This window comes from Armigeres subalbatus, chromosome 3, assembly GCF_024139115.2.
Source record: "Armigeres subalbatus isolate Guangzhou_Male chromosome 3, GZ_Asu_2, whole genome shotgun sequence".
NCBI lineage: Eukaryota > Metazoa > Arthropoda > Insecta > Diptera > Culicidae > Armigeres > Armigeres subalbatus.
This window is the reverse complement of record NC_085141.1, coordinates 410548418-410571084: the sequence shown is the minus strand read 5'-3', so window position 1 is coordinate 410571084 and position 22667 is coordinate 410548418. Positions and strand designations below refer to the sequence as shown.

The 22667-nt window shown below is 40.4% G+C and overlaps 1 protein-coding gene across 9 annotated transcripts in view; it reads right to left on the bottom strand.

The window, feature by feature from the left end:
* Positions 1–8381: 8381 nt before the first annotated feature.
* Positions 8382–22667, bottom strand: part of LOC134227168 (somatostatin receptor type 2-like) — a 75423-nt gene continuing 61137 nt past the window's right edge. For all 9 annotated transcript variants that reach the window (XM_062708479.1, XM_062708481.1, XM_062708482.1 and 6 more), the window contains exon 3: positions 8382–9109. The gene's annotated coding sequence lies outside the window, so the exon portion shown is untranslated. The remainder of the gene's footprint in view (positions 9110–22667) is intronic.

Below are 22667 nucleotides of genomic sequence, written 5' to 3'. Positions count from 1 at the left end.
TGTACCTCGTTGCTGACCATCAACGTTGAAAATTATTTCAAATCCTGGTATTAACAACTTGTCATTTTGCACTTCTTGTAAAAATATTACATCCAATTCAGCGCATCGAATGAATGATACCAGCGCATCAATTTTTGTTTGATTAGATATGTTACAGATGTTGATCGTTGCAATGTTATAGCTTAATAAATCCATCACCTTAATAAGAGCAGAGACTTATCTTGTAGCGTTCCCGGTCACTGGCGTCAGAACGAATGGAAAACGGAATAGATGTCAAAACGTCGGTTGGTCTCGTGATGTCATTCCCGTCGTACTTCTGTTGTTGTTTTAATCGTAAAGTACGTTTCGGTTCCGCAGATGTCCGGGGAAAAAGATACGACGTAGTGTAGTTCCATTCAGTGTAGTGTTTAGTGAATGAAGGAAGCCTCACTGATGCCGCATACATTGTACACGGAGGCGGTTGAAATAACAGGGGCAATGCAGCCGGCGGAATCCACGGAACATTTAGTGCGCGACTCTCTCTTAGTGCTGAAAGTGGTGTATACTTTTCTAGTGCGGTAGTATCTCGAGATGCTTCGGTAGGACATATACTTTGGCTCTCTTTGGCTTACCTCACAGAAGGAGAAGCCCGCGATGATAGTGGTGAGTTTTGTAGTGCCGAAGAATGATGTTTTCATCGCTAGGATATATATTTCGTTGAATGGTATTACTAGATGAACATTGTCCCGTGCGTACGAATGTTGTTTTATGAAGAGAGATACAAATTGCTTCAGAATGGTGGTAGTATTAACTTCGGCAGGACATATACTGGGGCTTACCTGACAGAAGGTGAAGCCCTTGCTGGTGTTTGAAGTGGGTTTGCTGTATGCTGATTTCCGTGCTATTTTGCTGTTGCTTTCCAGGTGAGATTGTTTTGAATTCAACCAGTGGTGTGTAGAAATTGACAATGAAAAGAAGCGGGTGGATATTGCTTGAGACGAGTGGTAGTATCGGGATTTGCTTCGGCGAGACATATACCCATAGAAAAGCTTACCACAGACAAACAGACATAACACTCATCAAATTTCCATCGTTCACTGATTTACTGGTCAATTCAAATAATCATTAGTTGGCCAATCGATCACCCGTGGCGCGCGCATCGGATTTGCTTTAGTTTGACGTTTGCTCACTACCGCTATCTGGTTCGTGATTTGCCCAACTAACTGAAATCAACAGATGTCGTTAGTGTTTGAACGACGATGAATTTGATGAGTGAATGTTCAATGTGTTATGTCTGTTTGTCTGTGAGCTTACCGAGAAGTGTTGTTTGTTCTGCTTCGGCTCTTGCGTTTCACTTCTAGAAAGGGTGCTTCGGTGGGAGTTGAAGATTTCGGTGATCGGTGTCTTTTTGGGGGGACGATGCTTTTTGTTACATCTTCGGCATCATCCGAAATATTAAAATCGGAATTACTGCGTTGAGATGCGATGTCATCTGTGGTCCTTTTAGTGATAAAAGGAGAACTAGTTCTGCTTGGGCCAGCGACTTGAGATGTTCCCAGTGGAGTGCGAGTTAAAGATGTAGGTCTTATTAGATTCGTACCAGTGTCCATGATACGATCTGTAATCACGGTAGCCAAGTTTTTATGCGAGCTAGGATTTTCGCTTTCGGTTGTTTCCATTTCATCCATTGTGGAGATCGAATTTGGTTGATTGTTCCTCGATATCGGGGCAGTAGGTAACATTCCCTGTACAACCTGTGCTGCAGTTAAACGACTATTGATGTCGAGACCCATCTCTCTGCGTGCTTCAGTGCAGGAACGGCCGATATGCAATGGCCGCACACAGTACCGGCAAGTGCGAATCTGGTTCCGATATGCGATAAAGGCAGTGTGTGTTCCCAGTGAAATATACGATGGAATCGCTTTTTGCAGTCTCATTCGCACTATTCTTACTCCTGTCGGCAGGCCAGGCCAAAAGTCCTTCCACACTTCATCTTGTGTGGAGAGAACTTCACCATAGGGCACTAGGTGTTTAGTGATACTCTCGGTCGTGATGTATGATGGGAGATCGGCTACCTCAATGGCGTTGTCATACGGTACCAGCGGAATGGCGTACTGTTTATTGTTGAGCTCGACCGTATGCTTTAGGCTGTGCTCGGCTACCAGCTCTTCCACATATTGTTGTGATTTGAGCTCGATAATGACTCGCGACTTGGACATGCTTGGCTGGATGCAGTTTACCTTTGACATATCTGGGTTGATTTTTTGGCTGATGAGCTCAAAAACTTTCTCTAGTTTGGGGCGGGCTGGCATGGTGCTAAAACCTAGATAGAGAGAATCCTTACGATGACCGTTCATCTTGAGGATGTATTGGCCAGCGACCACGGAGACGTAGATTTCGGCAGCACGTTGTTATCCGATGGAAAAATGTAATGGCGATTGTTTTCACTCAGCAGTAATCACAATAACGTATGAATGATGTATTGGCCAGCGACCACGGGGACGTGATTTGCGGCAGCACGTTGTTATCCGATGGAAAAATGTAATGGCGATTGTTTTCACTCAGCAGTAATCTCAATAACACTATGAAAGCTAAATGTCAACTATTTTGTTTTTTTTTCCATTCGCACACCAGTAGGGTAAAACTAACCTGTCTCACGACGGATCGCATCACTCTGAGTTCACGGCTAGAGGCCGATGATGGGTGAGGCAGCGAGGGCAGCGGTGGTGAATGAAGAAGAATAAAACTGGAGAGATTTGATCTGCTCATCCAGGTGATTGGTTTCATAATCCACATGATCCCGCGATGGGTACGTGTCATGGCATATGACTGGCCATATGTTAAGTTGTTAAAACATGGTTATACTATAAAAAAAATCAAATACACTGATGAAAATAAAAATTTGATTAAAATAATTACTTTCATTGATGCACAATCAGCAATAAGGGTCATATCCATTTTAAATTAGAAAATTTCGCTGTATTACATGTGAATGTTTCAAAAAAAGTCCGCAAAAAATAATTTCCAGAAGAATATTTAAATCAACTATCTTATTCTCTGTTTTTCATTTTCTGAGAAGTTGTATTATTAAACTTGACGTAGACTTGGAGTTTGGAATCATAACATTAAATAATTTTTCGTTAATGTATTAGCAGTACCTCCTCTATTTTAGTAGAGTTACTGCTCCTTGACTTGTTTCTTATTGTTGTGATTTTTTTCATCAGTAAGCACGCATGAAATTGGTGCTGTATTTTTTTGTGTGGAAAACGGGAAAGTTCCCCTAAAATAGCACATTTTGCCCAAGTTTGAAAATGTTATAAATAGAATTTTCAAACTTCAAATACTATTATCAATAATAAATCTTTAAATGCCCTGCATTTGCTTGAGTAAATGAGGGCTTAATAGTTAGAAACAAAGCAATTCTAATTATGTATTTAATTATTAGTTTTATTTCCAGAAGTTTTGAATAAACAAATTGCTAATAATTCTACAGACCGATTTCAACCAAATTTGGAACATAGGTTTTTTATCTTAGGATGATGATGAAAGGGGGGATGATCTTCAGAAAAGGGAAGGGTGTAATGGAGAGATATATTGTTTAGCTATCGATCAACTCAGTTAACAACTTCTGAACCCCTTGGCCGATTTCAACCAAATTTGGAGCAAATATTTTCTGTCCTAAGGAAAATTTTAGTGAAGGTGGGTAGGTCATATGAAAAGGGGAAGTGTGTATTGGGTAGGGGAAGGGATATTGCTTATTTATCGATCAATTCAGTGTAACTTCTCACCCTCTTCACCATTTCTACCCTCCTAACTATTTCGTAGTGTCATAGGGGAAAGGAAGAGAACTTTTGAATAATTTAAACCAAATGTGTAACACGTAAAGACTAGATCATTAAGAAATGGGGCACTTTCAAATGCGTGTATTTTTTAAACTTTTTGTTTGATTGAAAAACTTTCTGAGAATGAAACAAAAAATATGTGATTTTATTTCATATGAATGACTGAAACGAATCATGCACCGTTATTTCGAAGAATCTCGTACTTTTCTGTTGATGCCGCTTCTCAGTTGGCGCACACCTTTCTCAGTCATGATTTTGGCTAGCTGATTCCACTAATCCTTCATACGGCCAATATCAGTGGTGACTGCCTCCTTCATCTTCAGTTTCTGGTTGATAATCACCCAAAATGACTCTATTGTATGAAACTGAGGGGCCATCCATAAAGTACGTCACGCTCCTAGGGGGGAGGGGGGTTCCGAGCAGCGTGACGATTCATACAACAATTTTTGTTTTTTAATACAAAAAGTGTGACGAAGGGGAGGGGGTTGAAATTCGCCAATTTTTGCGTGACGTACTTTATGGATCTTCCCTGAGGACAATTTGATGGATTCAGTTTTTTTACAATGGCAGCTGGCTAAATCTAGCTAAAACGTAAATGGGGCATCATGGGACCGAATGAAGGGTATAATCCGTCTTTGAGGACATGGATTTTGTAGGACTGTGCATAATTATTTTTAGATTTTCTTCCTGCATGATGAATATTTTGAAACCACTTAGTTTCAAACTGTGATAAAAATAGACCAAAGTGAATGGTTTACTAATTATGAAACGCTGTGAAAAACTTGCATATCCGACCACATGGAACGCCACTATCTCTTAAATGGAGGGCCCCATTTCTAAATGATCTAGCCATAATTCTCTTTTCAAAACAAACGATTATGAAGATATTGGGCGGTTCATTATGAATGCGGGAGTTTATTGGAGTTTGATATTTTTTAGGAAACAAATATTTTAGTTCAAATTTTGTACACCTTAATCGATTTCCACCAATATTGGGACATCTATTCTGAATTCTTAGCAGACAATTATAGATGGGGTGAGACAGTCATTGGAAAAAGAAGAGAGTGTGTGATTATGCATGAGTTTGTAAAGCATAAATACTCTTAGACATAATGTATGTTGGGCATAATGGACGTGATGCATAATTTAAATTCCCCATTCATTAGCTTATCCGAGGTTATTTCAGATTGTTTGATTCCCAGAAAACCAATTGTTCGAATTCCTCTAATAGCAAATCCTCGAAAATAACATTTTTCCGAAAAAAAAACATTTTCCCAAAAATCCAAAATTATATTTTTCCGAAAATAACATTTCCTCGAAAATTATATTTCCTCAACAATCAAACAAATGCCCCATGGACTTAAAGCCATTTGATATAACGTCATTTGACATAAGGTCATTTGACGTAAAAGCCATTTGGCATAGCTGTGACCAGTTTCAAAAGTGATGATCATTGGGTATGACGGACGTTTGACATAATTGTTTGTGTTGAATAAAATAGTTATTTGACTAAGTGGTGCTCAGAATAAGACATTGGTGGATATGATTTCTTCTTTAAAAGAAGGCATTTACCCGGAATAATCCCTTTTTCAACAATATGCGCTTGCCCAGAATAAGGCATCGCTGTATGTGATTCCTTCTTTACAAATAAGCGTTTGCCCGGAATAAGGGGATGGTAGCTTTAATACCTTCTTTAAAATATGTCAATGTTTTCAAAAGTTAAGTCTGCCTTCATTAAATCAAATAATGAAGCACCAATAATAAAATGCATGAAAATGAAGCACCAATAACAAAATTACCTTGTTGACCAATTGATTTTATCAAGGGTTTTATCATGTTCCGATTGTAAAAAAAAAACTGCAAATCAAACTGGCAGCTCCAGGCCAGGCCGGGTACATACAGCTTCTTGTTCATATAACAACTTGTTGAAAAGTTTTATGTAAATTTGAAGTTTTTGGCTCAATTTATATCTCAATATAAAGCAGGCTTTGGGACAGTTCGTCGAATGAAGTTTCATCTAATAACGTTTAATCGAATGACATTTGGTCAAACGGACATTTAGTCGAAAAGACATTTAGTCAAAAGGATATTTAGTCAAATAGACATTTAGTCGAAAGGATATTCAGTCGAATGGAAATATGGCCGAATGTTTAAAGTGAATTTTAGTTGAATAGGCCGGTGATAGATAATTAAGTAAAAGACAGACAATAGAGTTTTGAATAAGTTCGATTCAATCCACACGATTTATGGATGGATTGATTGGAGGTTTTCAGTGGACGTGAGGAAGTTCAATCAGCAGCGGAAAAAAACTAATACGGAAGCTAATAAGGATTTTTCGTCAGAGCAAACGAGATCTTCTGGAGACCCTGGCGGACTACAGAAACATTGAAAACCTACAGAAACAGTAAAATATTAGGAATATTAGGCAGGGTTGGTCGGAAGGACGTTTAGTCGGAGAGACATTTGGTAGCATGGACATTTCATCTAAAGCAAAGCGCAGCTTATGCTTTCTTATTCTTTTGATGGATACTCTTTCTTTCACTTAATGTTCACACAATAAAATTTACTTCCGTTAAGGGTTGGCCGAAAAAAAAAATCAACCAAATGGTCATGCAGCATAATGCTTTTTCGATGAAATTTCATAGATTCATCGTAGTTGGTTGGAAGGGTTCACTAAAGTCAATAATCTGCCGGGAAAAATGACTATTTTCTAATTATTTATTCTTTTCATGAACCCATCTTTCTTTGGTCAACATTGGAGCAATCTAGTATTTTGCGCTAAGTAATGGCGGCGTGAGTTCCTCTTATTTTGACATTCAGTAGGTAGAAAACATCATCAAGTTTGCCATGATGTAATATTTTCTCTGAATGAATCAACAAACGTCAACTATCAACTGCATCACAGAAATTAATCGTTCCTTGAAAATTGGATTTTGATACCTGATATCAATTTTAATAAACCACGAGTGTTTGTAACTTTCCCGCTACCAGTTTCTGTAACATGAATATAATCATTTGGGTGATAGAATTCTTAAAGGAAAAACAGAGTTTCACAAACCACTTTAAACATAGTCAACTAAGGGACTTAAGAATCTAGTACTTAAGAATAAAATACAAAAAGCCTTCTATAAAAAGTTCGGTTTTGGAGCAGTTTTATAGCCTTTCCGTATACTTAGTATACGAGAAAGGCAAAACTTCCATGTCATGAAATTTAAATTTATTCCGAGATTGTTCGGCTTTCGTCCGTCTGATGATATACTAAGCTTAACTCTTCTTCTTCTTCATTGGCATTACATCCCTCATTGGGACACTGCCGCCTTTGCTGCTTAGTGTACATTAAGCACTTCCACTTTCGCACTTTCTGCATTCGTATATCATGAGGCTAACACGATGATACTTTTATGCCCAGGGAAGTATAATTTTCAATCCGAAAACTGTCTAGACTGACACCACGAATAGAACCCATAGCCACCTTCAGCATGGTCTTGCTTTGTAGCCGCGCATCTTACCGCACGGCTAAGGAGTGCCCCCAACTAAGCTTCATTACAGCTATCAATATCAGAAGGCCTAAAAATATGAACATTAATTAAACAGAGGAACAATTACTCCTTATGATACCAATAATTATTGATGTTTGTTTGTTTACTCAGAAAAAAAGTAGGATTATGGCAAACTTGATAAGATTTTCTTTGTTTTCTACCTCTTGAATGTTAAAATGAAGGAAATTCAGGCCGAAATTACTGATCGCAAAATACTGGTGGAATATTTTGAAACGTCGAAATGAATCACTTAGCTTTAATCATTATTCTTTAACATTTTTTTTCTCTTTCAAATATTTATTTAACCAAACGTCATTCGATGCAATATGCCAATGGGGTCCCGTAACGTAGTTGGCTACACTTTCGCCTTTCGAGCGAATGGTCATGGGTTCGATTCCCAGCAATGAATTTCAGAAATATTGCTCAAAAAATCCGAAGACATCTTTTGATACATATAATTTAATATATCATTGTTCTTTACAATATCTATTTCTTGAAACACATTTGACTTTTGAACAATTTTGGCAGTAGATATATTAACAGCACTTAAGATTGATTCAGAAATTAAAAGGCAAGTTCAGTTTAAGTATACTTTTTTCGGCTTATTACAACGTGAAACTGTGAACTGGACTGGTGAGCTGGTGAACTGGAGTGAACTGGTTCTGCAAATAGAAAGTCTTAACTCCAAATCAAACACTCCGTCCCATGCAACAATCGATTGAGCAGAGATTTAAAGAATTGGAAGGGTGTCTCCCCCATACTAAGTTGAGCTAATCTAGTTTGCAGTCAGGCACATCTAAGAGACGCGATCACTCCGTTTAGTGCTGGGCCAACGGGTAAGATATTAAATCATTTCAGAACAGCACGAATGAATTGGAATTTGAGAATATGATAGATACTTGATTTTTGGTTCAATGTTAGTTTACGCTCGTTTCGTCTCCCAATGTCACGTGCATGACTAGTCATTGACTACACTTGATTCACCGAGGATTTCTTTCTCAAGCAAAAGTAGCTCCGCACCTACGATTCAAAATAGTAAATTTATTAAAGTTATCACTTCATGTTCTTGTTGTGTGTGTACTGCGAGAAAACTATATTTCTAGTATGTATCATTTTAAAATTCCTAACAAGTAGTATTCACAGAACTTAAAGCTACCATGTAGGTAATTCTATTTTTCGCATTCATTCGTTCATCATTATCAACGTACTTCACACTGGGCCGCATCATCGTTCCGCAGCAAAAGAAAAAGGACGCTAGAAAGGGCTCCGTTAAGTGTGGACCTATTCCTTTTGCTAAGCTTAATTATTTTCGGTACTCAACCGTTTCCATCCTAATTAGCATCATCCACTTTCTCCATCGTTTTCATATTTTCACATTTTTTTTCAACTTGTTCTCTGTTTACAAAACATTCGGCATATTTAATACAGATCCCAACACGATCCTTTCAATTATTCTACAAACTTTTCTTGCATGAGATTTTCAAAGCTAATCCCATTATAGTCGCCTGCCACTGCTTCCGACCAATTTTCATTTTGTACAAACATCTCTGATACATACTCCGGGAAGCTGTTTTCTATCTATTCCTAGGCATTTGTTTATTTGTGACCAAGAAATGAAAGTTGATTAGTTCCCTAGAGGGTCTGATACAAATATTACATTTCGATACATCTCTACCACGAGTTGTTTATCATCATCTTGGAGTTGATATCTGCATATCGGTGTGCTGTGATGACCTGCGGCGACCAGTACTGTGAATGAAATAGGAAAGAGAACATATTACAAATTTTGATATTAATAAATCGGCATTGCATGTTCTTCCAGAACGACAATAACAGCATTTTATTTGCCTATACATTTCATACATTCGAAATGTATTCAAGCAAGTAAATAACATTTTCAATGGTTATACATATCACCATTTCAGTGCATTTTTATAATATTCAGAAGAAATATTTTACAAACTCAGTTGTAAACGGTGTAGAAAAAATATATATACACTAGTTTATTTGTGGACGCAGTAACGGGCAAGTATTTTTTTTAATATAAACGGTTCATTAATTCATGCATTAAAAAAATCAAAATTTTCAACGTCTGTTGTCTGTGATTTGTTTTCATCAAATGCTGTGTCTGGTTGTCTTAGGTTGTCACTGGTTTTGTTTTCTGCATCTGATAGTAAAAAAAATTGAAGTGTCAAATATTTTATTTTTTGTGAGAATTTCCCCGCGTACTGCGTCGAGTTGGCTAGTCACCGGACAGACAAACAGGGCTATTATATATACTAAATACTAATAATAATCTTATATATAAAAATGAAATGGTCTGTGTTCGTATCCGCATATCTCGAAAACGGCTGGAAAGATTATATTCATTCCGTCAGCAGATATGTTCGTTATCGTTCCCGACGGGTTTATATGATATTTCCTTTTGCGAAAATCGTGAGTAAAATTGAGTAAATTGTGAAACACTAAAATTTAGATTTGTATAGAAATTTTGCATAGCCAGTTCATAACGCGCTTTTTCGCCTACTAAGCGGGACAACGTCTGCCGGTTCAACTAGTAATATATATAATTCAAATCTTTCCATAATTATTTATTCAGATTAAGACCGTAGTCACTTCTGTACGTAAAAGTCGTCTCCATTAATTTTGATCCATGGTTGGGAGCCGTACACATATTACGTAAGCATTTATGGGGGGACGGGGGGTCGGTCAATATCTTACGCGCCATATAAATAAAAAATCTTTTGTATGAAAAAAATCTTACAGGGGGGGGGGTGGGGGATCGAAAAACCCAAAAAAGCTTACGTAATAAGTGTACGGTTCCTTGCACGTCGCCTACCACGCACCCTACAAATCGTCTTCCTCCTGATCGATTCACCTTACTCGTTGCGAATCGAATCGCTATCAAGAACCATTTTCACCAGTTTATAGGCCGACATTCTGGATACGTGCCCGGCCCACCGCAGTCGTTCCGATTTTTCAAGTGCGCGACGGTCATCCACGAGCATTATCCAGGTCTTGGGTCCATAGAGATGTACTGATCTAATGAACGTTTTGCAGATAGTCAGTTTGGTAAGCAGCGAAATCTATGTGATTAAAGCGTCTTGTGGAGTCTAAAGTACGCATGGCTCCCTGCCGCTGTGCGTCTTCGAATTCAACTGTTTGTATCGTTTTCGGAGGTTACCAATCACTTCGAATTCGTCAGCACCGATACAAATTCGTGGTTCGATGACCTGAGTCCCTAGACTAGATCTTGATCTAGACTTTAAATATTGCAAACCATTTGCGGCTCGCCTACGAAGCTGCGCATCTTGTTTCGACCAGAAACACTCTGGGTTTTATAACATCGAAAATGGCTTCTAGGCTGGGTCTGGTCAACTGGAATGCCTTCTCTCTGAAGTGCTGAATAATCGAGCTCAGCAATTTCCTTTAGGAGAAGGGCATCGACGTGACGTTCATCACTGAAACCCGAAGTAAGTGTAACAATTTTTAATTTCATACTGGTCCGAGATTCGGCGGCGGAGGCGGCGTGATTTTTCTATTATTTCTTTGAGATTTTCTTTTGCAATTTTCATTTCAATCGCATGACAAAATATCATATCCAGAATGACAGACCTCAAAAATAGTAATATCTCAATAACAGCCGCGCTCTCCCAGACAGTACCGAGCCGTTGTAGAAATTAACCAAAGTTTTAAATTTCAAGAGAAAAAATGCGATAAGAATACTTGGTTGTTTTTAGCGTAACTTAATGCAAATGCGTGTATGTATGTTTAACACGCCGAATACCGTGATCAGAAAATCATGGGAACTAAATTTTCAAACAGCTGGTTCTCAGTCGTCTTTTGACCGATTTTCACAATTCTTTTACGGATGTCTTACCCATCTCATCTAGTTTCACCATACTGGTAAGTTATGTTTCTAGGGATGCTCATTTTTTCTCTAGAGGGGCGAGAGTTTTTCCAAAATATAGTAAAATTTACTTTACATGACATATTTCAGTGTGAACAACACTTACAGGTTCCAAAAATGTTTTATAACACTATTCTACCATTAACTATACTATGTGTGAACAATATGTTAATTCTGGACATCCCTAGCGACTCCAAAACGACCTCTATAACTGATGAAAGATGATGTGCATATTTTACCGAAGAAAACTACGAAACCCGTGCCAATGGAAACCCGTTATCTCCATGCCAGTTCACATATGCCCAAACCAAACTGTTCTGGAGTTTGGATCCATTGGTCTACCAAGTCAACTGCGCTCGATAGCTATCCGAAATTGACCAGTCCTGTCCATACAAGTCCGTAGTGCCCACGCGTATGATTTGCAACACAGATATACCCAAACCAGATGTTCTAGGCTTTCCAATGTGTTTTGGAGTTTGGATAAATTGGTCTACCAGGTCTAGACCTAGACCTAGAGACCTAGAGTGACTGAAGCAACCTGATGTCGCCACTGCATACGCGCAGCATCTCGAGGCAGCGTTGCCGGAAGAGGGTGAGCTCGATGGGGCCTCTCTTGAGGACTGCTGGAATACAGTCAAAGCAGCCATTAACGACGCAGTGGAGATCAACGTCGGGTATATGGGTCGAAGTCGACGGAACGATTGGTTCGACGAAGAGTGCAGACAGATTCTGGAGGAGAAGGACGCAGCGCGGGCGGTCGTGCTGCAGCAAGGTACCCGGCAGAACGTGGAACGTTATAGACGGAAGCGGAGACAGCAGACCCGCCTTTTTCAGGAGAAGTAACGCCGCCTGGAAGAAGCGGAGTGCGAGGAGATGGAACAGCTGTACCGTTCTCAAGATACACGCAAGTTCTATCAGAAGCTCAACGCATCCCGCAAAGGCTTCGTGCCGCGAGCCGAAATGTGCCGGGATAAGGATGGGAGCATCTTGACGGACGACCGTGTCGTGATCGAAAGGTGGAAGCAGCACTATGAGGAACATCTGAATGGCGCTGAGAGTACAGGCAGTGAAAGTCAAGGCAGCGGAGGATATGACTACGTCAGTTCAGCGGACGATGGAAGCCAACCAGCCCCCACCTTGAGGGAAGTTAAAGATGCCATTCAACAGCTAAAGACCAATAAAGCAGCTGGTAAGGATGGTATCGGAGCTGAGCTCATCAAGATGGGCCCGGAAAAGCTGGCCACTTACCTGCACAAACTGATAGTCAGAATCTGGGAAACCGAACAGCTACCGAAGGAGTGGAAGGAAGGCGTTATATGCCCCATCTACAAGAAAGGCGACAAACTGGAGTGTGAGAACTTTCGAGCGATCACCATCCTTAATGCCGCCTACAAAGTGATATCCCAGATCATCTTCCGTCGTCTGTCACCATTAGTGAACGAGTTCGTGGGAAGTTATCAAGCCGGCTTCGTTGACGGCCGCTCGACAACGGACCAGATCTTTACTGTACGGCAAATCCTTCAAAAATGCCGTGAATACCAGGTCCAAAAGGCACCATCTGTTCGTTGATTTCAAGGCGGCATACGACAGTATAGATCGCGTAGAGCTATGGAAAATTATGGACGAGAACAGCTTCCCTGGGAAGCTTACCAGACTGATCAAAGCAACGGTGGATGGTGTGCAAAACTGTGTGAAGATTTCGGGCGAACACTCCAGTTCGTTCGAATAGCGCCGGGGACTAAGACAAGGTGATGGACTTTCGTGCCTGTTAATCAACATTGCGCTAGAAGGTGTCATGCGGAGAGCCGGGTGTAACAGCCGGGGTACGATTTTCAACAGATCCAGTCAATTTATTTGCTTCGCGGATGACATGGACATTGTCGGCCGAACATCTGTAAAAATGGCAGAACTGTACACCCGCCTGAAACGTGAAGCAACAAAAGTTGGACTGGTGGTGAATGCGTCAAAGACAAAGTACATGCTTGTGGGCGGAACCGAGCGCGACAGGGCCCGCCTGGGAAGCAGTGTTACGATAGACGGGGATACCTTCGAGGTGGTCGAGGAATTCGTTTACCTCGGATCCTTGCTAACGGCTGACAACAACGTTAGTCGTGAAATACGAAGGCGCATCATCTGTGGAAGTCGGGCCTACTACGGGCTTCAGAAGAAACTGCGGTCGAAAAAGTTTCGCCACCGCACCAAATGTGTCATGTACAAGACGTTAATAAGACCGGTAGTCCTCTACGGACATGAAACATGGACAATGCTCGAGGAGGACTTGCAAGCACTCGGAGTATTCGAGAGACGGGTGCTTAGGACCATCTTCGGCGGTGTGCAAGAAGACGGTGTGTGGCGGCGAAGAATGAACCATGAGCTCGCTCAACTCTACGGCGAACCCAGTATCCAGAAGGTAGCTAAAGCCGGAAGGGTACGATGGGCAGGACATGTTGCAAGAATGCCGGACAGCAACCCTGCAAGGATGGTGTTCGCTTCCTATCCGGCAGGTACGAGACGGCGTGGAGCGCAGCGAGCGAGATGGGCAGACCAGGTGCAAAACGACTTGGCGAGCGTGGGGCGTATCCGATGATGGATAGATGCGGCCTCGAACCGTACATTGTGGCGTCAAATTGTTGATTCAATGTTATCTGTTTAGATGTTAACTAAATAAATGAAATGAATGAAAAAATGTGTACCAGGTCTACACCGCTCGATATCTATCCGAAATCGACCAGTCACGTCCAAACAAGTCCGTAGTGCCCACGCGTATGATTCGCAACTCAGATATACCCAAACCAGATGTTCTAGGCTCTCCAAACTGTTCTGGAGCTTGGATCAAATGGTCTTCCATGTCAACTGCGCTTGATAGCTATCTGAATTCGACCAGTCAAGCCCATACAAGTCTTTAGAGCCCACGAGTATGATTTGCAGCTCAGATATATCCAGACCAGATGTTCTAGGTCTAACAATAATTATTTGGTCTACCAGGTCTACTACGCTCGATAACTATCCGAAATCGACCAGTCATGTTCATACAAGTCAGTAGAGCCTACGCGTTTGTTATGCGATTCTGTTATATTCTAACCAGATGTTCTTTGTGTTCCAAACTGTTCTGTTGTTTGGATTAATTGGTGTACCAAGTCAGCTGCGAGCGATAACTTTCTCAAATCAATAAGTCAAGTCCATACAAACCGAAGATTCCAGAAGAAGATGACATTCCACTAAAAAGAGCTTAAAATATTTTTTTGGGGATTCCTCCGGAAGTTTTTCCGAGAATTCTTCTCGATGTTTCTGCGGAAGATCCTCCGGAAGTTCCTCTGGGAGTTCATCCGAAAGTTCCCCCAGGAATACCTCCGGAAAGTCCTCCAGGAATTCCTCCGGAAGTTCTTCCAAGAATTCCTCCGGAAGTTTTTTTCTTGTCTTTATTAAGGAGACTTTCAGCCCTAGGCTGGCTCGTCTTCGACCTCCGGAAGTTGATCCAGGAAGGAGGTGGATGAATTTCAACTGTACATTTTGTAGTCCTATTTTCGGAGTGGCTTTCAGTCGTGAATAATGGCGATGACAATTTCATTTCATCACCGACGTTTCGATCCATGGATGGGATCTTCTTCACGGCTCGATGGCAGTCAATTTGTTAATTACCGCTATATTCGTACGGAGTTTTGTCACTTGATAAGTGGAAATTGTTTCTGGCCTCATTGGACAAAAAATAGCTCACTTGGAACACTTTTCGACATTGATTTTGTCACACACTACAGAAGGTTTTTTGCAGCCAGAGGATGGGTGATTACATTTCATCCCCGGATCAGAAAGTCGGCGATGAAATAAAATTGTCAACGCTATCATTTACGACTGAGTTAATTTAGGAATTCCTACGGAATTTTCACCAGGAATTCCTCCTGAAAAATCCTCCGGAAGTTCCTTTAGGAATTCTTCTGGAAGTTCGGACTTCTTCCCGCCACACCAGCTGAGGCTGCAAAGAACCGAATGCGCTAAAGCATTTCGCCATCGTGTGCTAACGGCTATTTGCCTGGAAGCCGCCGCATATGCTTCCACCACATCTGGAAATCATAGGAACCCTCTCCTTGTTCAAGGGGATCGGATCATGCACACGATGCCCGGTATCAATCTCCTTCCGGTGGCTAGGGTATTCTGGCATGGAGCGAGGAGCTGGCACTCTTCCACAACCAACATAAACAGCTCCATTGCTAGGCAATATGGAGGGGACAACACGGAAGCTCTTCGAAGATCGGTCACCGAGTTGCTAAATACCTAGTTTAGGGACCATGAGCATCGAAACACAAACGGATCCCTTTCGAGAGAAGGGGTTGACTTAGGCGATACTGGCTTAGACCGACCGTGATTGATCTCCTGTTTTGTCAACCAGCTTAATTTTTATGAACCAACCAATTTTTTTACGCTTTTCAAAGTGTGTAGTTATATATTTTTGTATTTATTATGAATTGTACTCTCTGCTTGCGGAAGGTCCCTAGGTTGGGCCTGAGGGTCGCTGCTTTTAGCGCCCACCCTTACCAGTAGCTCCCTTACAGCTGGCAATAGCATGACAAATAAACAACTGAAGTCATTTCAAAATTCACAGAAATAAAAAAAAACTGTTTTAAAGAAGCAGTGATAAAATCTCTACAAAACGATGTATTGTCACCTAATTATTGATAACATCAACATTATCCCCCGTGACCCAACGTACATAAATTTAGAAGTATAAATTTTCATTGGCTCAATAAAAAAGGTTATCTAAAATTATATTCGCATTCTAAATGTCCGATAGCTATGCATTGGCCAATAACTCTTCTGCATTGAGAATTTACAGATACAGTGATTAGTGGTTTCGCATGAAACCACATCCCACAGGGCAAGTTTGTCTGCAAGAATGGAATGCGACAACATTCAACCACATGTAGCCAACTGTGAAGGAAACATCGATTGCCACCGCAAAATTGAATGCCATTGCAAATCACCGTCACCATTGTATGGCGCTTTGCATTGTCGTCGGTCTCACCGTAGCACGTGAATGCAATTTAAGGGCAGGGTTGCCCTTTTTTCGCTCCTTGTACAAGGATCCTATTCGAGTAGTCAGCAACTGCAGTCGTCACCACGAATCGATTGAAATTTGGTAAAATGGCCATGGGAATGGTACGGGAAGACCCATTTGGTATGTCACATAAAAATGGTGATTTGCATCTCCAAGTGAGATGTACTTCATGGACGACCCCCATTCAACATACGCTTTCATTGTTGCGTCGCACCTGAGGAAAGTATTCTGATTGAAATGCTGATTCCAAACCATAACTAGTTATCATCGATGGCATAAAATGGGAATGCGAAGTCGTCAAAAGATATGCATACAGAACAAGAAAAGAGTCAATGTGACTGCGTCATGTGAAAATCTTCCCAATAGCAATGTTATTGAAGTGTGAAACCCCGTGCCAGAGGAAATAGAATACTATGTAGTGAAGTAGAGACACATAACTAAAATTCACATGTGAAATAATAAAACATAGAAACCGCATCAAAATATTTCAATCGCTAATTGGGTGACTATCACACGGAACAATTCGAACAACTATTCAATACCCTCAGGATTGAATGTGATACCAAATCAATGAAACGCATACCTTAATTGGGCGGTGGTCTCGCCAAATGAAAGCAGTTGTGGTAAACGAATCCACATTGGTGGTAATTGGTTTCCTAAGGAATTCCAATTAGAGTTTACTGTGATGGCGTTGATGAGAGCTAGACTCCAGTATAAAAATATTCGTTTGTTAATCTGTTACAGATTGTTAATTAAAATTGAAAGTTATGTTCGTTTGTTGTAATTGAAGATTTTAGTAGCATTTAATCGATGTTGGGAAATTTACAGGATAATGTTCCTGCATTGCACTGCTTACTGTTCATTTTAGTAATTTGTAATTATAACTCATATTTAGTTACCTTTTCGGTACGCGCGCCATCCTAATACCCCGAAACTGTTGTACAAATAAACAATATTTTACATATAATAAACAGCGATTTATTGTAATTTAGGATCTTAAATTTGCACGATTAAGCATGCAGGAAAATGTTATTTATTCATTAGAGCTCCAATTATTGATTGTCATAGGAACTAGCTTTAATTCGAAGCAGCCAAAAGCTCGGCTCGAACATGTAGACCAATATTAATAACGTATTAGTGAAGAAATTTCTTCCATCAGAAATAAATTGAATACCATGCTCACATTTCTTAGTCCATGAAGAAGTGAAATTGGCATTCAAAGAGACATGCTTTGTTTGAATGCCCACATGGTTGGTATGAATTATCTTGGCCACCCACGCCCTCAAATTGATGAATAATTATTACCTTTTCCACTAGAGTCTAGGCTCGGGCAATGGCTATCGATATCATCATGGTGGTCAACAGACAACACATAACGCATCCATTATAAGAACGGCCAGCAAGACCAACCGTCTGGGCCAAAATAGTTTTCTGAGTGTTAATCTCACACCATATAGATATGTTGTCTTGTCTAAGCCATTATAATCCTCAGTGAAATCCAACACACCCGAACTGCCGTAATCTGGCAAAGTGACGTATGCGCCAAATGACAACATACAAGTTTTTTTTTATTTATTGAAGAGATCTAAGCGTATTGTGTACTCGTTAACACCATTATTAGAAAATGACGTATACGCCACTTTCTCAGATTACGGCAGAGATGTGTGCATTATTCCTTCACATGATTGAATTCCACTCGCTCCATATAGCATAATTATTCAGAATCCATTAAAACAATTTCTATACTGTAATGCCTCGACAATACAAAACCTTCTCAGATTTCAGACAGTATACACCGATAATCGTTGTAAGAGGTGCATGATCGTTTTATGGAATTAGGCTTAAGCACTGCATCTGTAGTCTTAGTTCGGTCGAAATATTAATCCTATTCAGAAAAGTTTGGTGAAACTAAGCACCTTCTACTTTCGCTTCCAATTGGAGCAGAAACCTGCTCTCAATATTAAAAGTCAACGAACAGATGTAATATAAATACACATATCCACAAAACTAAAATATGAAAAACCCTTTGACCGATTTCAAATATCCTTCGTGCATGGGGGATTTTTGGTTACAATACTTAGATTTGTCAGCCATCAGATTCGTAAGTCTTCGCCTTATCATGTTAACGACGCTTTCAAAACGTACCAGTGTGCAACCACATTAGCGTGGGCGATGGGGAAATTAATGGCAATCCGCTTCTGGGAATGTGCGTGTTTTCTTGGTTTGTTTTGCGCTTTTCACATGTGTTCATATCTCGGGGAAAACGTTAACGTCCAATATGGGCTCGACTATTCGAATGAGAATCATTGTAAAAAATATGAAGGAACTGTTTGTATTATTTGCAGTCCGTTTATTTTGTTTTGAGTCTTCATAATAATGCGATGGGTGCTGGATACAACTGTTTTGAACATATCATGATCGCCAATTTTTTTTTTGCACGTCCGGGTTTCCTTCGTACCTGGTTTTACTGTTAGCATTCTCATTATAAAGTGGACTTCTTTTTTATTTCAAATAAGTTGTATGATTTTCTGATTAATGTTCATTATAACACCAATTAACATAGCATTGTTTTACCTAATTGGCCGAAAAATATATTAAGCTCTTTTAGTGGAATGTATTAAACCGTCTAAGACGAATTAAGTACTGTCCATTTAATTCCACTAGTTAATTTTCGAAAATTAACTAGTGGAATTAAATGGACAGTACTTAATTCGTCTTAGACGGTTTAATTGGCCGGTTGAGTGGATGGAGTCTTGTCAGCCGACTAAATTTTTCAGCCAAACATGCTTAGACCAAAACGAACTTGAACACATAATGAATCGTTTGGGTTCTTTTTTATAGGATAAATTAACGTAATTTGGTCAAACATCATTGTGTTGAAAAGGAAGTTTGGTTGTTCACTATGTGGACAGTAAGGTCCCGCTAATGACAAGGTCCCGCTATTCAGACCCTTCACAGAAAGCAATCCCATTGAAGGCGCAACCCTTGTCAATAGAAAATCAATCCTTTCTTGAGAAAAAAAAATCAGAAGTGTTGTATACAAGACACGACCGCTCGACGTAAACTACGTAAAACCTCTTAGTGCAATGAGAATCGTAATATCATATGAACATTAGGTTGTATACATGACACAATAGCGATTATCAACCAAAAATTATCTTAAACTGTTTTCAGAACAAACATTTTTCTCAATCACCACCGACGACCATACAGATGTTACTTGGACCGCCATCGTCTCACGTCAATTCAAAAAGCTGCTCTCACGCGCGCGTTTGCGGTTCTGCTTGAAATCATCGTGCGGTTGTCATCAGCATCGGCAGCGTTCAATAGAATTTGTTTAAATTTTTTATTTGAACAGGTTTGTCGACAGCGAGTTAAAATGAAGAGAAAATTGCATTTCCACAATTCTGCTGTCACCGACGACAGCCACTCAATGATTTTTCGCTTATTTGCTACTTACGTCATCTTTGTGAATAATTTACTGCAACAACTACCCGTCGACGACCGCCAATGGCCGCAAGACACGACTATGCACAGGAAAAATGAAGCGGTGGGCCAAAAGGTGCGCGCGTTACAGCAATCTGATGTCCGTGTTGGGGATGCATGAACGGAGTTGGTTAGTTCTGAATCTTTTACCAGACGTGAAAGAACTAAAATTTTCAATAGTTTTACGTTGATAATCAATAGTTTCAAAACAATAAGCGAATTGGTAGAAAGTTTCTGAATCCATTGATAAAAAAATCTCGAAAATCCATCCGAAAAATAAAGTCGCTATTAAAGTTTGAAATCTTACATGATTTCGTGACGGTCCCCAATTTGGAAATTTTCATTTGGCACCCTGTATCCGAGGCTTCCCCTCAGACGTAGTTTACGTCAAAATGCTGGCAAATTAATTCTTTTGTGTAAAATGGTGATTCTGAAAAATCATAATCTTGAGAGAAAATTTCACTTGGAAACAACTGACGCCATCCATACGAATACATATTTGCAGCACCTACGATGCACGCCCGTAATTGGGCTGCTGAAATAACAAAACCGAAAAAGAATCTTGAAAGAATTTCACTGCCACTGAAGCCATCTCCCTCCGATGCGTGCTCGTGATTCTGCTACGGACGGCAGGCAACTTTATGGCGTCGCCACTCGGTTAATTTTCACTTTGAATAAAATTCGCCTCGCCTCAACCTTCTTTTTTTGTGGAATGGTGGTCCTGAGAAGAACCGATTAATACCAAATATGTAATTCATATTTCGAATCACTAAGAGCTGTCGACGACGACCACACGATCCACTACACAGGCTGGAATAAAATTCGCTCAGCAACTCCCCGATGCTGGGACCGCTCTCCGCGACATTTCAAATGAAATGTTACGCGCGCGGGGGACAGCAGTTTCCTTATAATCAATAAAGATGGCCCATTAGTCCCGCCTCTTTGTTGTCCGGTATGGCTGCACATATTGTGTAACCGTCACATACTCACCAAAGGGGCGTAGCTACAGGTTCAACTTTATTGATTACAAGACAGCCGCGCGCGCGAGCCATTTCGTTCGAGATGTCACGGAGAGCAGACCGTGGTACCACCTTCGGCATCGGTGGAGCTCCTACCGGAAATTTTATTCCCGGCGATGGTGTGGGTCGCGCGGTCGCCGTCGTCAGCATCAACAGCACTCAGATGGAATTTTCTTGCGTGTTTCTCTACGATGGGGCCTATGGTGGTGTATATTTCTGCAACGGTTGCGTCTGAAGTACCATTGATTAGCTGTCATCAGTGAAAGCAGCTCTTAAGCCATAATTTGAGGCGAGACGAATTTTGATCAAAGTTCATATTAATCGCTTGGTGATGGCTGATAGTTTCCGTCGGTGGCGGAATCATGACCGTGCGTCAGGGACGCTACAAAAATTTATTTGCATGGATAGCATCAATACCAGTGAAATTTCCCCTCAAGATTATAATTTTAGTAGATAGACTGCTACTTGTTTCAGGTTTAATTTCCATCCATGCGAATACATTTTGCAGCTTCCTCTTCTGACGCACGCTCTTTGTTTCCACCGATGGCGTAGGTAGCCCTCGTAACAGGATCGTTGCGACAGAGAATCCAACGATGGCAATATGTTGCAGTGTAGCGGTAAAATTATAGAGCCAACATCTGCATTTAAGTGAAATACTCTTGTGATATTCTGACTATCGAACGGTTGCTGTTGTGTTGGTGATTAGGAATCCGTATGATCTGAAAACTGTCCTTTTCAGGGCATTAATTTTTTCATTGGAGGAATTTGGTTTGACTTAGAGTAAATTCATGAGATTGTTGCGTTAAATCGGCAGCAGTAACACAAAAATTCATAAGATTCAATCCATCATTTGACTTCTGCAGAGTTAGTGATTAAAAATCCATCGAAAGATAAAGACGCTATTAGCGTTTGAAATCTATCCTAATTTCGTGACGGTCTCGAATTTGGAAATTTCCGTTTTACACCCTGTATCTGAGTCTTCGCCTTAGACGTTGTTTACGTAAAAAAAAAAAAAAAAATTGGCCATAACTTCGAAACCCATAGTCCGATCTGTCCAACTTTCAATACGAAACAATGGGACAAGATTCTGCGTCGAATGAAACTTGTTGCGAGTGAATCAGCTAAGAGTAAGTGCCTGAAACGTGAGTGAGAATTTTTCCTGTCCGGAGGCGAGCCAGCCTGGGGCTGCAAGTCTCCTTAATAAAGCTAATAAAAAAAAAAAAAAAAATTTCTTGTAAAAAAATATATTTTAACCATAACTTCGAAGCCCATAGTCCGATTGGGCCAATCTTCAATACGAAACAATGGGACAAGCAGTGTTGGTAAAAACTCAAATTCCCAAAACTCATGGACGATTCAAATCAAGCGTGAGTTAAAACGCACCCAACTCAGCACCTAAAAACTCATGGATGAGTCATTCATTCATCCATTTAAATCATCGTAGGTTTTCTTTTTTCTCCTTCGTTAAAAACAGTGAATTGACGTTTGTCGCATAAAATATTAGGCACTCTTCCATGTATAAGAAATAAATTGCCCCCAAATTGGTTTCAAATGCGTTTTAAACCAAAATGATTTTTTGACAAATGAGTGAAATGATGCGTTTTCGCATGAAAAATTCAAGCGTGATGCATTCCTTTAAAATCGCAGACGATTTCGTTCGCACGGGAGAGCTCGTTGATTGAGGTTTCTGAGTGATTTTACCATCACTGGGGTAATGCAACTTGTTGCGAGCAAATCGGTGAAGGATAAGTGCCTGAAAAAGTAAGATTTTTTTGCGCACACACACACACACACACACACACACACACACACACACACACACACACACACACACACACACAC